Source organism: Scomber scombrus, chromosome 8 (genome assembly GCF_963691925.1).
Source record: "Scomber scombrus chromosome 8, fScoSco1.1, whole genome shotgun sequence".
NCBI classification, from domain to species: Eukaryota; Metazoa; Chordata; class Actinopteri; order Scombriformes; family Scombridae; genus Scomber; species Scomber scombrus.
This window is the reverse complement of record NC_084977.1, coordinates 28,980,451-28,992,927: the sequence shown is the minus strand read 5'-3', so window position 1 is coordinate 28,992,927 and position 12,477 is coordinate 28,980,451. Positions and strand designations below refer to the sequence as shown.

General features: G+C 39.1%; 1 protein-coding gene across 1 annotated transcript in view; it reads right to left on the bottom strand.

Moving 5' to 3' along the window:
• The window catches only part of LOC133984931 (carboxyl-terminal PDZ ligand of neuronal nitric oxide synthase protein-like), a 199,235-nt gene that overhangs the window by 132,158 nt on the left and 54,600 nt on the right, over positions 1-12,477 (bottom strand). The gene's annotated exons all lie outside the window — the stretch shown is intronic.

The window sequence follows — 12,477 nt, the reverse complement described above, 5'->3', positions numbered from 1 at the left end:
ATCACAGTAGTTCTTTGTGCTGCGTGACACACAGACCCACCTGAAAATTCACAATTTGTATGAATTTGCTGCCGCTCTGTCAACCACCAGTGCTTTCCAGACATGTTTTCCAGTTGTCTGTCTCATGCACATCTGATGGAGTCATGAGCTTCTGCATTAATCAATACAACTGTCTGCACAGACTGAGTAACAGCTCGTGTGTCATGCCGAACCTGGAGAGTATTTTTAGGCTTCGAGTGTATTTTCCTCCACTGTATGTGCATCATTGTGTATTTCGAAATATGTGTGACCTACACTCAACAGTGTAGCTGAACACCTCCAGTACACACACACACACACACACACACACACACACACACACACACACACACACACACACACACACACACACACACACACACACACACACACACACACACACACACACACACACACACACACACACACACACACACACACACACACACAGATGGAGTATTCACTGCTGCTGATCTGATAAACATGCTGCTCTAGCTTCACTTTCAATACAGACACAGTTTTATGGCTTGGTATTAGAACTGCAATGATAAGCAGTTACACAAAATGAATCACTAACTCTTTTGAGAAGAGATTCATCATTTTGACTCATTTTTTAAGAAAAGTGTCTAATACCAGCTTCTCTACTCTATTGTTAGTTGCAGCCCAACTTAAAAAAGGCAAGTTAATGTATAACTTCAGTGCCAGTAAAACAGCAGTAATACAAAACATTTCCCTGTTGACTAAAAAGGCTTAACTTCTCAGATGCATCGATATTTCACATTCTCTTTATATAATCAGCTAAATATAAACCGTAACTTAAATATAATACACACAATATCAAGATGGACACTTTAATATAAACTTAATTTACCTTCTAATTACACTTCCCATAGCATTTAACAAGCTGTGACCATCATACTGGATGTTGTATAGTAATTAATGCCAAGAACTATATGCCATTCAGCTGTAGAAGGACGGAGGAAAGATCCTTTAAAGCTAGCTGGAGAAACTTAATGACCATTAAATCTTGTTAGGAAAGGCTCTTAATACCAGCCGAGTGTTTGAGTTTTGGTGTTCCTATCCATTCGGATTCAACAGTCCACACACTAATGATGAACAGATTTGTGATAGAAAATGACAAACAGCCCGACTGACTGAACACAGCAGTCTGCAGACCTCTGTCACAGTCGATTTACACATCATAGATCAGACTGAGACAGCTTCCGTCACCTCCACCGCCTCTAATGGAGCTCTGATCGCTGTCAAACAACAGCACTGCTGCAGGCAACCACACTAAATACTGTACAGTAACATGCTGCAGAGCGTTGGCACATGAAATACAGAGCAGGCGTGAAATGTGTCTCAAGTGGGTTTTATGTTATTCGAGCGATTCTGCGTTCATATTCATGTGCAAGGGAGGACATATGCAAATACATGCGCATCCCCACGGCTGCCAACCTGGCTCCTCTCTACCATTCCCTGCATGTCAATGATATTCTTGAGAGTGGGATGTAATTGAGTTGTGTGGAACCAGCAGTCACGGTAGCCTGGAGGAATATCTGCTCAAAGTGCCGTCTGTGCTGTACGTCTATTTCAGTTCTAGCAGCACTCTCAGTGAGTTGGCTAGTTGATTTCTCGCTGGGTGATGATGTCATTGATGCCTGCACTAGAAATGTTATGTAGAAAAAAGCATCCGTGTTGTGAGCCTGTAATTTCCCAAACACCTCCCAGCCTAAAAATGTTGCAAGAATCATCCCCGTTTGCTCAAATTGAATTTCTGGTCTCAGGTATTGATTCTCGTTGGAAATGTGCTCAGCGTGAGGAAATGAGAAATCCAAACTTAAAAGCAGCCAGTAAACAGACAGAATGAATTCTCAAGATGAAACTCCACAAAACACTAAACAGTAAAACAATTACTTGACCCGCAGTTTAATGAAGTCCTTCAAACTTTCAAAAGTAACCTTGTGCTATCATATTTTGGGGTTTCTGGCAGCAGTTTTCTGACAGCACTTTAAAAATCTGCAATATCACACAGAGTTGGTATAAAGGAAATTCATGTATTGCACTTAATTGAATTCAATCACCTCTAAATCAAATATTATTATCATGCGAATTGTAGCTGCCAATCACCCTCCTGCCCTTCTTCTCTTCTCTTTGTAAAGTCACACTGGACTTACTTGATTTTTGGCTCAATTTTTCTCTTATTTAGCTGCTGCATTAAGGCACCTGATGTTTAATACTGCACTGAAAATTCTTACTTGAGGGAAGTGATAATGAAAGAGAGAAAAACAGGATCACATTTACATAGATAACATATTCTAGGTTTGTGTAAAGATGACATTAAGAGTACAAACCTAATAGGAGAGAATTGAAATTAAAAAACAAGGGCAAAGCCACGGGCAAAATAACCTACATAACTCGGTACTGAATGGATACGACATAACAAAAAAAAAAAATCCCTAATTACAACAAGAAAATAGGCTAAAATGATCACAATAACAGCCTGAATGGATGACATGAAAGGAAACCAAATGTATTCTGGTAAGAAAAGACTAAAGAAAAGACTACCGGCACTATTTGAAAGACCAAGACTCCCCTGAATAATATAACGATAATGGTTTTATACCCTATGACCTCCAGTTTCAATTATTTAATCTTCCTTTCCAAGAAATCAGGTTTTTTCATTGATTTTTGCACAGTGGACGGCTGAGAATACAACAATACCCATGAGCCCCGGCTGAAGAAGGCATGGGGATGAATCAGAGTAGTAGTGAATTGAAAACGCTTCATCATTGAATGTGTTGCCATGGTTGCTGAATTCACTTAAAAGTGACCCACAAATTACAAGTAAAGTGATTCATTCTGAAGATTCTGCATTTTATGCTTAATAATTGGCTGTTTATGGCTGAAATGCACCTTGGGAGTTGTAGTTAACTTCCTACCCCACAATTTTTATGCTCACATTCTTGTATCTTCAGCTTTTAACTAAAGAATCAGATGTTTTCTAACACAACTGATTTAACCTGGAGAGTGTCATGCCGATCCAAGCAGTCGCATAACATCTATGGGGAAAATGAATGAGATTTTTACTTGTGGAACCGGAGGCGGCTGCAATATATGTAAAGGTCTGGTGGACAAATGCATTAGATCAAAAACTCCCAAGAAACCAGGAAATGAAAGTAACAGTGACCCAAAAATGATGTTAATAAAACAGATCGACTGTGTGTGGGATTCTTTGGTTTCTCCACAATTACAACAAGCCCAAAATGTGCTTGTTATCATATAATTGCATTATGGTTTAAACATGAAAAGGCTTTGGATTTTTTTTCTTCATTATTGTGCACCCACACAGCAATGAAAATAAAGCCATTGTATCAGCATACATGCAGAACCTGCAATAATTCACATTCCCAGTATTAAATACCAGCAGTAACTGTTTGATGCAGCCTTGACTCCAGTCAAACCTCACAGCCAAATTAAAAAATTAGGCCATTTAAAACGTTCGGCTGCATTTATGCGCTGCTGTGTGTCATCGGGTGCGTTTGTCTGCTTCTGTCAGAGTGTTGACAAAGTGACAGTGTGTGTATAAATGGCTGCAGTCTAATAGAAGGTGACAGAAGCTAGAGCTCAGGGCCTCGACAGCAGCGCTTTGTGAAGAAAAAAACAAAAGAAAAAACAAGTCGAAGAGATTTAACAAAGGAGAATTAATCAGCTCTTTAACGCCGGGTTACAAACTCAGCTGACTGTGATGCTGCACTCCTAACTGTGTGTGTGTGATTGTTCATTGACTGAAGTAGGCGGCTGATTTGACTTAATGTTAGTACATGCCTCCATTGTTTTTCCTTTCTATGACCATTATAACACAAACTCTGCAAACACTAAAACATCCAGAAAAATAAAGTCCTTCACCAACTTAAAGACAGCATGTAGAGGTTTTTGTGTGTGTGTCCGTCCATTGTGTGTGTGTGTGTGTATGTGCCTCCATTGTTTTCCCTTTCTGTAACCATAGTTACACAAATTCCATTGCAAACACTAAAACATCCAGAAAAATAAAGTCCTTCACCAACTTAAAAATATGTAGAGCTTTTTTTCCCCTTATGGCTTTCAAGACCATTTTTTATTCTTTTTTCCCCCTGTATTAAACAAAATCAATGTAAAATAACATGTTTAAAAACAATAAAACCAAAAAAAAAGAGGAGGAAATAAGAATGAATAATTTCGGAAAAATATCTTATTGCAATTATTTTGACTGATATTGCAATTGTGATATCATGATTACTATTATGATTAAATGATTGAGCCGTGGTTTTTGTGGGGATCTGCACCAAATAAAGATGTTTTCCTACGTCTGTAGAACATGATGTACAGGCCAGGACTTTTTTTTAAAGCAAAATTGGGCCTCTTGTGATTTTAAACAGAATTAGGAACAAGCTCCATTCAAGTTTCCACAAAAATAATAACAACTGTGGATGAGATCGATGCAGCTGTTCAGGTTGTTGTGGATAGATGAAGTTATCATCCTGTGCTAATAATCCCTGCCAACTTCATTGTGGACTCAAAATGATTTTAGAGGCAAAAAAACATACATTTTTACTGATGGTTACGGCATAACAAAACAAAATTACCCCTAATTTCAACAAGAAACAGGCTAGAATGATCACAATGACAGGCTGAATGGATGACATGAAAGAAAACCAAATATATTATGGTAAGAAAAGATTATTGTGTTTGTTAACAATGAAAATCCAGCCTTCCTCTGGCGACACAATCTACAGAGAAGAAAATGTGGCATATAAGTCTAACCACTGTTGATACTTAACAACAAAAGGACACACAATGCTGATTATCTTTATTTTTCTCCCTATCACCAAATCTCATGTTTGGATCTACTAAGAAGTATTGTGTGTGTATCCAAAGTCTGATGTATCTTATTCCTCTGTGCTCTAGAGCTCCGTTTTTTTGCACAAAAACTATTAAAAACACGTCAGTGAGCCACACAGCTGCAAGAGTGATTACCTTAGCTTGTTTAGAAGAGGCTCCAAAGACTAATAACTGCTAAGATTGTAACTTTAAGGAAAGAAACTCCTGTTTTTAATAGTTTCTGGACAACAATGGAGATAAAATACATAAGACTTTGGATACACACACACACACACACACACTAATTGTAAGTAGGATGAGTTCATTCAATAAAAATGTAGAAAATTGCCAGCCATAATACTATTAAATATATTTCCATACATATAGAGCAAGCTGAGGCACCAAGCTGTCATCATTCTCAAAGTCTCAAGTGCATGAATGTTTATGCATCAGAGTTTTACGAGTCTTTTTACGGGCGTGTTGTAATCTACTGTTACGTTAACTGTGCTGCACATGCAACATTTAGGCTAAACGTTGGGATGCCTGATGGATTGAATGATTGACCTCCGCAGAGATGATTACAGCGGCAATTTAACAGATTTTATGCAGAATTTGACTGGCTAAGTATATGCAGCATAATATGACAGAAGGCACTTATCTCTAATAAGCCTGTCTATTCCTGTTTGATATGCCCCCATCATTGAATCTGCATCAACCACCACTCAGCTCACATTCTGCCTTTCATCTTCCAAGATACAGCAGCAGCGATATGATTTTAAGATCACCGCTGCATCTATCTGTATAATATGAGGATATGAATGCATGTAATTAAAATACTTACTAACTGCTGCACTTGAGGAACGGCACAAGTATTCCTCTTTACACCGCTGGCAATTTATTCAGTCTGGCCTTCTTTTTTTTTCTTCCCCAAATGCATCATCCACCCTCCCACACCAGACAAGGTGGGGAGGGTGTTTTAATGAGCACAGATGACTTCTCACGACAGACTTTAGGTCATTTAAGATAATCCCAAATGTCTCTGGTAGAATGGCCTCATGAACACAAACATAGAACACTATTAAAAAGCTCATTTCGACTGCAGCCTCAATAATAGTCGACACAAAGGCAAAAAAAAAACATAGACATTTGTGAGATGCTGATTCACGCTGGAGGATTTTGCACATCAGGTCTGAAAAAGTTAGGTATCAAAAAGTTACTATGACATTATGTCTATTGCTGTATGTTAACAAATCAACTCTGAAACTGTCTTTTTTTGAGTTACACCCACTGGAGCAGCATCTTCAGTGAAGATATGCCATTTTCCAGGATTTACTAGTTTCCTTGGGATGTTCCCGAGGGGTCTACAGTGATCACACTGGGCTGGACGCCTGAGATGAGCTTCAACTGCTGAGCTCGCTCCATGGCCACAGGGGGAGGATTTGTTTTTGTCAAAATACCAACACTGCCCCCTAAAATGAGGAGATTCATATTTTGTCAGTTGAATCGCTACCTTTTTTTTTTTGAAGCCACATCATTTTTTAGAGAATAACGCAGGTTGACATCATGACAGGCTGGAAACTATTACAGATTATTGTCTCTAAATGGCCCAAATACATAACTGTGTGTGTTTCCTGCTGCGTCTCTGGTGTTAAATGCAGCAAAGTCGGCTAAACTCCTGTTTAAACACATTCATACTGTAGAGTCTCTACCTTCTTCTCATCTAATGTCCGATATTATCGACTCTTCTGTCAGCAGCCGGGCACAGTGCAGGCTCTGAACTGTGCCTGGAATCCTAAACTAATACTACCATGCACATTTCGTATTTCTCTGACTGTGTGGAGGTTGACGTTTTCACATCACAAGTGACATATGAGGCTCATGTAGGCTGTCATATCAGTTTAATGTGGGGCAGCTGCTTTGTTCGTACTGTAACTGCAGTAATTGAGTAAAGACATGAATAATATTCCTCATAGGAGGCTGAAAAAGAAGAAAGAATGAGAGAAATATTGATGGATTCATTGAAAATAATCAGATTTAGTGGCAGCCCGATAGCTCAATTTTGACATCGGACAAACATAGCTCATTCTCATCGAGTTACCAACACAATATACCACTATACTTTGTTACAAATCTCAAAGTGTGTGAGGTAAACCTGGTCTCCTGTGAACAAGGATGTACTCCTGCGTGTGGCCGCTTACTCGTTACAGTAAACAGGATTTGCTTACGTGCAGCAGCAGCATTTCGAAGATGGACCGCTTCAGTATGCCAAGCGGTGGCAGGATATTAGCTTGCATGTAAAAATGAAATGAATACTTAAGTCCAAGAATAGGCTCATCCATCATGCAAATAAGTCAGTCTAACATTTGCAGCCACTATTTCCTGATAAACAGGTCGTTATTTCCTAAAGGTCCTTACCACCTAAACCGCTATAATCCATCATTTTGGCAACAAAAGGATGCAAACACACCAACACAATGGCGTCCCTCAGCAAGCGGTGCTATTTTCCTCTCACTGAAATATCAATCGAGAGGCAGGAGAGCACAATAAAAGCATACATTTCTGTTGATGGCTGCAATTCAATAAGGGAGGCTGAATGTACAAGGGGTAATAAAAAAGTTTCAAACACACACACACACACACACACACACACACACACACACACACACACACACACACACACACACAGTACACCACTGAGGTCAATGTGACTGTTCAATAATCTCAGTGCAGCAGCTGAGAGGGGTGTTTGTGAAGCTAAAGTGCCTCTAGTCTGCAGTTAGACACGCTGTTTATTTATCTCACTGACAAACACCTTTTAAAGATGATTATGGTGTTTTTGTCTTCCCTATCTTGTCCAAATTGTATATAGGGGGACGCCGTTTCGAGCCCTGCCGGCCTCCACCTCCTCCGTCTGGACACACGTGCACAAACAAACACACAAACTCGGCCAAGAAGCTCCACTTATGGCTCAGGCAAATTTGTTCCAAACCGGTGCCTTTTGAGCAGCGGCGTTTCTCCCCCCGGCCAATCACGAGTACAGATCCGTCTCAATGACTACTCCGCAGAGGACAAAAAGGATAAAAAGGAGGGCTGTAAAGAATAATAGAGGGAGAAGAAAGGGAAGACAAAGAGAGCGATGAAGGGAGGGGTGGGGTGAAGCGATGATATAGTGAGAATATGAAGTTTAATTAACAGCTCAGATCAGTGAAAGTCAAGGTTTCTTAAATGGGCAAACGTTGGCGTTGTCATTAGCTGCCTGCTCAACTGAAATGTGGATTCAACCTTCAAAGAGTGCATGAAGTTCCTGTCAGTACTCAGGACTACGTTTTAATGCAGGTGCACTGCTAGATTGTACCATTTTCTCTTCTTTCTCATTAATTCAAATTGCATGTTAAACCAAAAGTCCATCTAGTAGAATAACAATGTTGAAGTACATAGTATGCCGATGGTCATTTGTGTCCTTTTACAACATTACATGTACATTAGTAGGAGGATAATGAACTGTGAATAACTTATAACGTATCCTATATGGCGTACTGATGTACAGTATTTCCAGTATTCAGCTTCCTTGATTCTTTCCCCACATTCTGCTGTGTCAGACGAGTCATTTCACTGCTCTTTCTCTATTCAATAAATTGGCACGGCCCAAATATCAGCCGAGACAGGCTTATATGACTAAAATACGGGCATTGGCATTTAAATTGACCAATTGCAAGTAACTGCTGGACAGAAATGTCAAAGTTATGTTTTAAGTAATTTGGAAACTTTCTCATCCGGAGAATATTGACAGGTTTATTTGTTTTTAACAATAAAATGTCTGACTTTTATATCAATCTATATATGTGATGTGTTTATGTAACAGATACATATTGGCTAATATATCAGCATCAGACTTTAGACTCTTAAATGTCTGGAGGCTGAACTACTGAAGCTAATAATTTGAATTTGAGTGTTAGTCTTTTAATACATTTGAATTAGTGTTTTCTTTTAATGAATTTCTCCCAGTTTCACATAGCAGGAAATCTTCCATTGGCACTGGACATATATAACAACCATGAGAACAGCCTTCAGTAGCATAGCTATCAATTATTAAATCAATAATATAAGAATATAACAGTATTACAATTGAAGAATAGGCCTAAAGTTATGTTCAGATAAGTTCAACAGTAGAAATACGGTGTTCACATTACAAACTAATCCACCAGGAATGTGCACTTGGCCCAGCTAGTGCTTTGCCAGGTTGTGAAAAAGGTTGAGCAGGGTTCAACGTTTCTGCTTCACAACACTGCAAATGAATGAAGCCAGTCGGACTAGATTCAGTCTGAACGCAGCCTAACACTTTCCCCCAGGGGACAGCCGGCGGGACGTCCTGATGAAGGAGTGAACGAGGAGAAAACCAACAATCATAGCGGGTTAGTGAAAGAGCCTGACTTCCACAGCTACGATATAAAAAGGTTCGCTCTCTCTGTTCTTCACCACGGGAAACAACTAGAGAGCTCCTGCAGTGAGAAGTAGAGTCTTCTTTAGTTCATCTTTGCTTGCCTTCTTCACTTTTATAAAACACACTATCAGATTTTCTTTCCTGTTTTATTCTAGGTGTTTCTGACAAGTCCCCCCAGTGCTGTCACAGTATGCAACCTTAGCAAAAGAAAAGCACAAATATTGACTGTAAAAAAATAAACAGAATACATGGTGAAATTTTCAAGTTATAAAAAGAGAAATGAGAAAGCTCAATGCATGATCTGTGGAGTCTGAATCCAGCTCTAAGCTATGAATAGGGATTGATCCTGTCAGATTCAGACCAGATATCATCATCATCTTTTAAATCCTCTATTAGTACAAAACACAGTGATTAAGCTCAAATTAGACTGAAATCATGACAAAACAGATGCTTTCTGAGTATAGTGAGCATAGTTTGCTCTGCTTTTATTGTGTTCTGCTTATGTCACTGCCAAAACTGCCTTTGGGCTAATTCTGGCATATTTAGGGTAATGTTTATTAATATGCATCGTCCCTGACAAATAAACTAATACAATGAAATAAAAGTATAATTGGGTAGTTAAAAAATAATGAAAAAAACAACAAAAACAAATCAACATGTAATTCAATCAGTTTATTTAGAACGCGACTCGTGTATCTCGATTATTTGTAGAATTGAGTTGATTGAAGTGTCGTCAGGTTAACATTGCTGTGAGGTAGTTTCAGGAAACTAATTTAAAAAAGCTTTTTTAATTAGAGACTGAGAACATTGAATATGAACAGACTTATTTAGATTACCCCTAGGACTGTGTATCGTATCAGACCTTTAAGGTATCGACTGAAATAAATCAATACCAAGTAGTATCGAACCATCTCCCATCAAACGATACCTGCAATTGATCCTTTTTGCAACCAGAACGAGAAAATGTGACTATTTGTATGGATTTGCTCACATCTAATCAATGCAACATGTGATTGGTCCACTGCCACAGCAGCTATGACCCGTCTGTGGTGGTGAATTTGAGTTAGCACGCTTAGCATTTCAGCAGCCACAATGCCACCTAAACGCTCTAAAGTGTAGTCTACACTACGCGCCTTTTTAAATGATACCCAGCCCTAATTATCACAAATTGAGATCCTTAACATTTTCCCATGTTAATTATGATGAATGAAATGTCAGATAAAAGTAGCAACCCTGCAAGTTGCACCTGTGAGTGTTCATGATTTACAAGGATACTATAATATCTTCGAACCACAGAGCTGCTGAAAGTGTCTGATGCGTTTCTGCCAATCAGAGAGTCTTGACATTTATGTGGCACTTTACACAGATCTACTTTAAAATAAAAAGAGAAGAAAAAAAAACAGGTCAAGTGGAATTACAGGCTTTATTTGTGTGTGACCAGTGCTGTATATCCACTCATCTGTGAAGAGCTCCTGCAGCCATCTTCTGATTAGACTACAGTACCCACGTCAACTCCCGAGAGACACATTCTTTCTACACTTCGAACATCACTACACCAGCCACAAAGCTTTCATCACTTTCTCCCTCTCTCTCTCTCTCCTCTATGCTGTATCAACCTCCTAAATTCTTTTTTTTCTTCTCCTTTTAACTATCCATCTTAATCTTATTCTTTTACTGCCAGCCATTCGGGTGGATCTGTTCATTTCCCCCTCTCTTACCTCTCTGTCATTTTTTATACCTCATAGTTATATTGATAGAGCGTCGAGCCCCTTGTGAGCCACTCTCTCTCACTTTAACATATTTTTTTCTAACATTTACACTCTCTCGCTCCTCTCGGTTTCTCTCCCCCTCTCTTATGTTTCCTTTCAACGTCAACCCCCCCCTCCCCCCTCCTCCCCATTTCTCCACAGGCCGATGCCTGATTCAATCTCAAGCAATATTGTTTATGGAGAGGCATTTCATTTTCCAAAACCATTTGTGTTAAAGACGTTACAATGTCCGTCCCGTTTCATCAATCTCGGAGATGCAGCGGTGTCTTTGAGTCAAAGCCAAAATTTGCAGCTGAATATGTTGATATATGCTGGAACATGACGCACCAACACATACCCACACAAATGTACACACTCGCCTGTAGATAAAACTAATAGGTAAACCATCTGTTATAAAACTCCTACGTTAGATAGAAAATAGTCCCTTCTGAGTATGTCACGTCACACAAGTAGCTGGAAAAAAGGGAAAAAAGGTCAAATAAATTGCACTCCACTTACTGCACTTGAATGTTTGAGCTTCACTGTGCACCTCACCTTAAATCTGAGTGCAACACAAGTACATATGAGCAGGATTTTGTGACATCACAAAAGTTGTTTGGAAGCCAATCAGGGTCCAGTATGCAACTTACAAAAGAGTTGTGTGGAAATGTAAAGCTTTCAGTGCACGAACACTGAGAATGGAACAGAGCGGCTAGATGAAAGGAGGGATCATTACATGGAGCGGTGTGTCCTTGAATATACAATTGCATCCAAAAGTTTGATTTAAATAGAAAATAACACAAAGCAGCCTGTATAAGTATAAATAAGTCACTTTCACTGTCTGTCCTCTACAGTCACTGATTGATGCCAACAAAAAAACAGTCTGACTAAACTGTCAGCTGACTAAAGGAAATCTATCTCTAATACAGTTATAATAAGACATGCATGCTTCCAAAATGAGGTCAGGTGCAGGGGAAGAAATATAGTTACTGCATATATGTATGAATGTACACAAACAGGTTCCTAATAAACCAGACAATCTGTTTTCTCTGGTTATTTGTCAATGACTACTTTCAGTCTTATTGGAGTTGTGTTAAGTTGCTGCTGATGAAAACCCATTACTTCCGTCTATAGTTGCTTCATATTAAACTAACTGTAGGCATTTATAATGAAGAAGACTGAGGAGATTAAATGTGTTTATCACTGAGTTAGCGCAGCCTCCTTGGCGGTGCTATTCTTAAACCAAAACATGTTTGACACAACAAGATCTAGAGATATTTGGAGCTATTTTGGCAGCGAACCAGTTTAAAATACTGTAGAGAGGAAACAGAAACAGCCACAGTGATGATGTTAGATGAAGATGCGCAGACAACCGGCTCTTAAAAGGTAAACGTCTTTTACCTTGCCGTT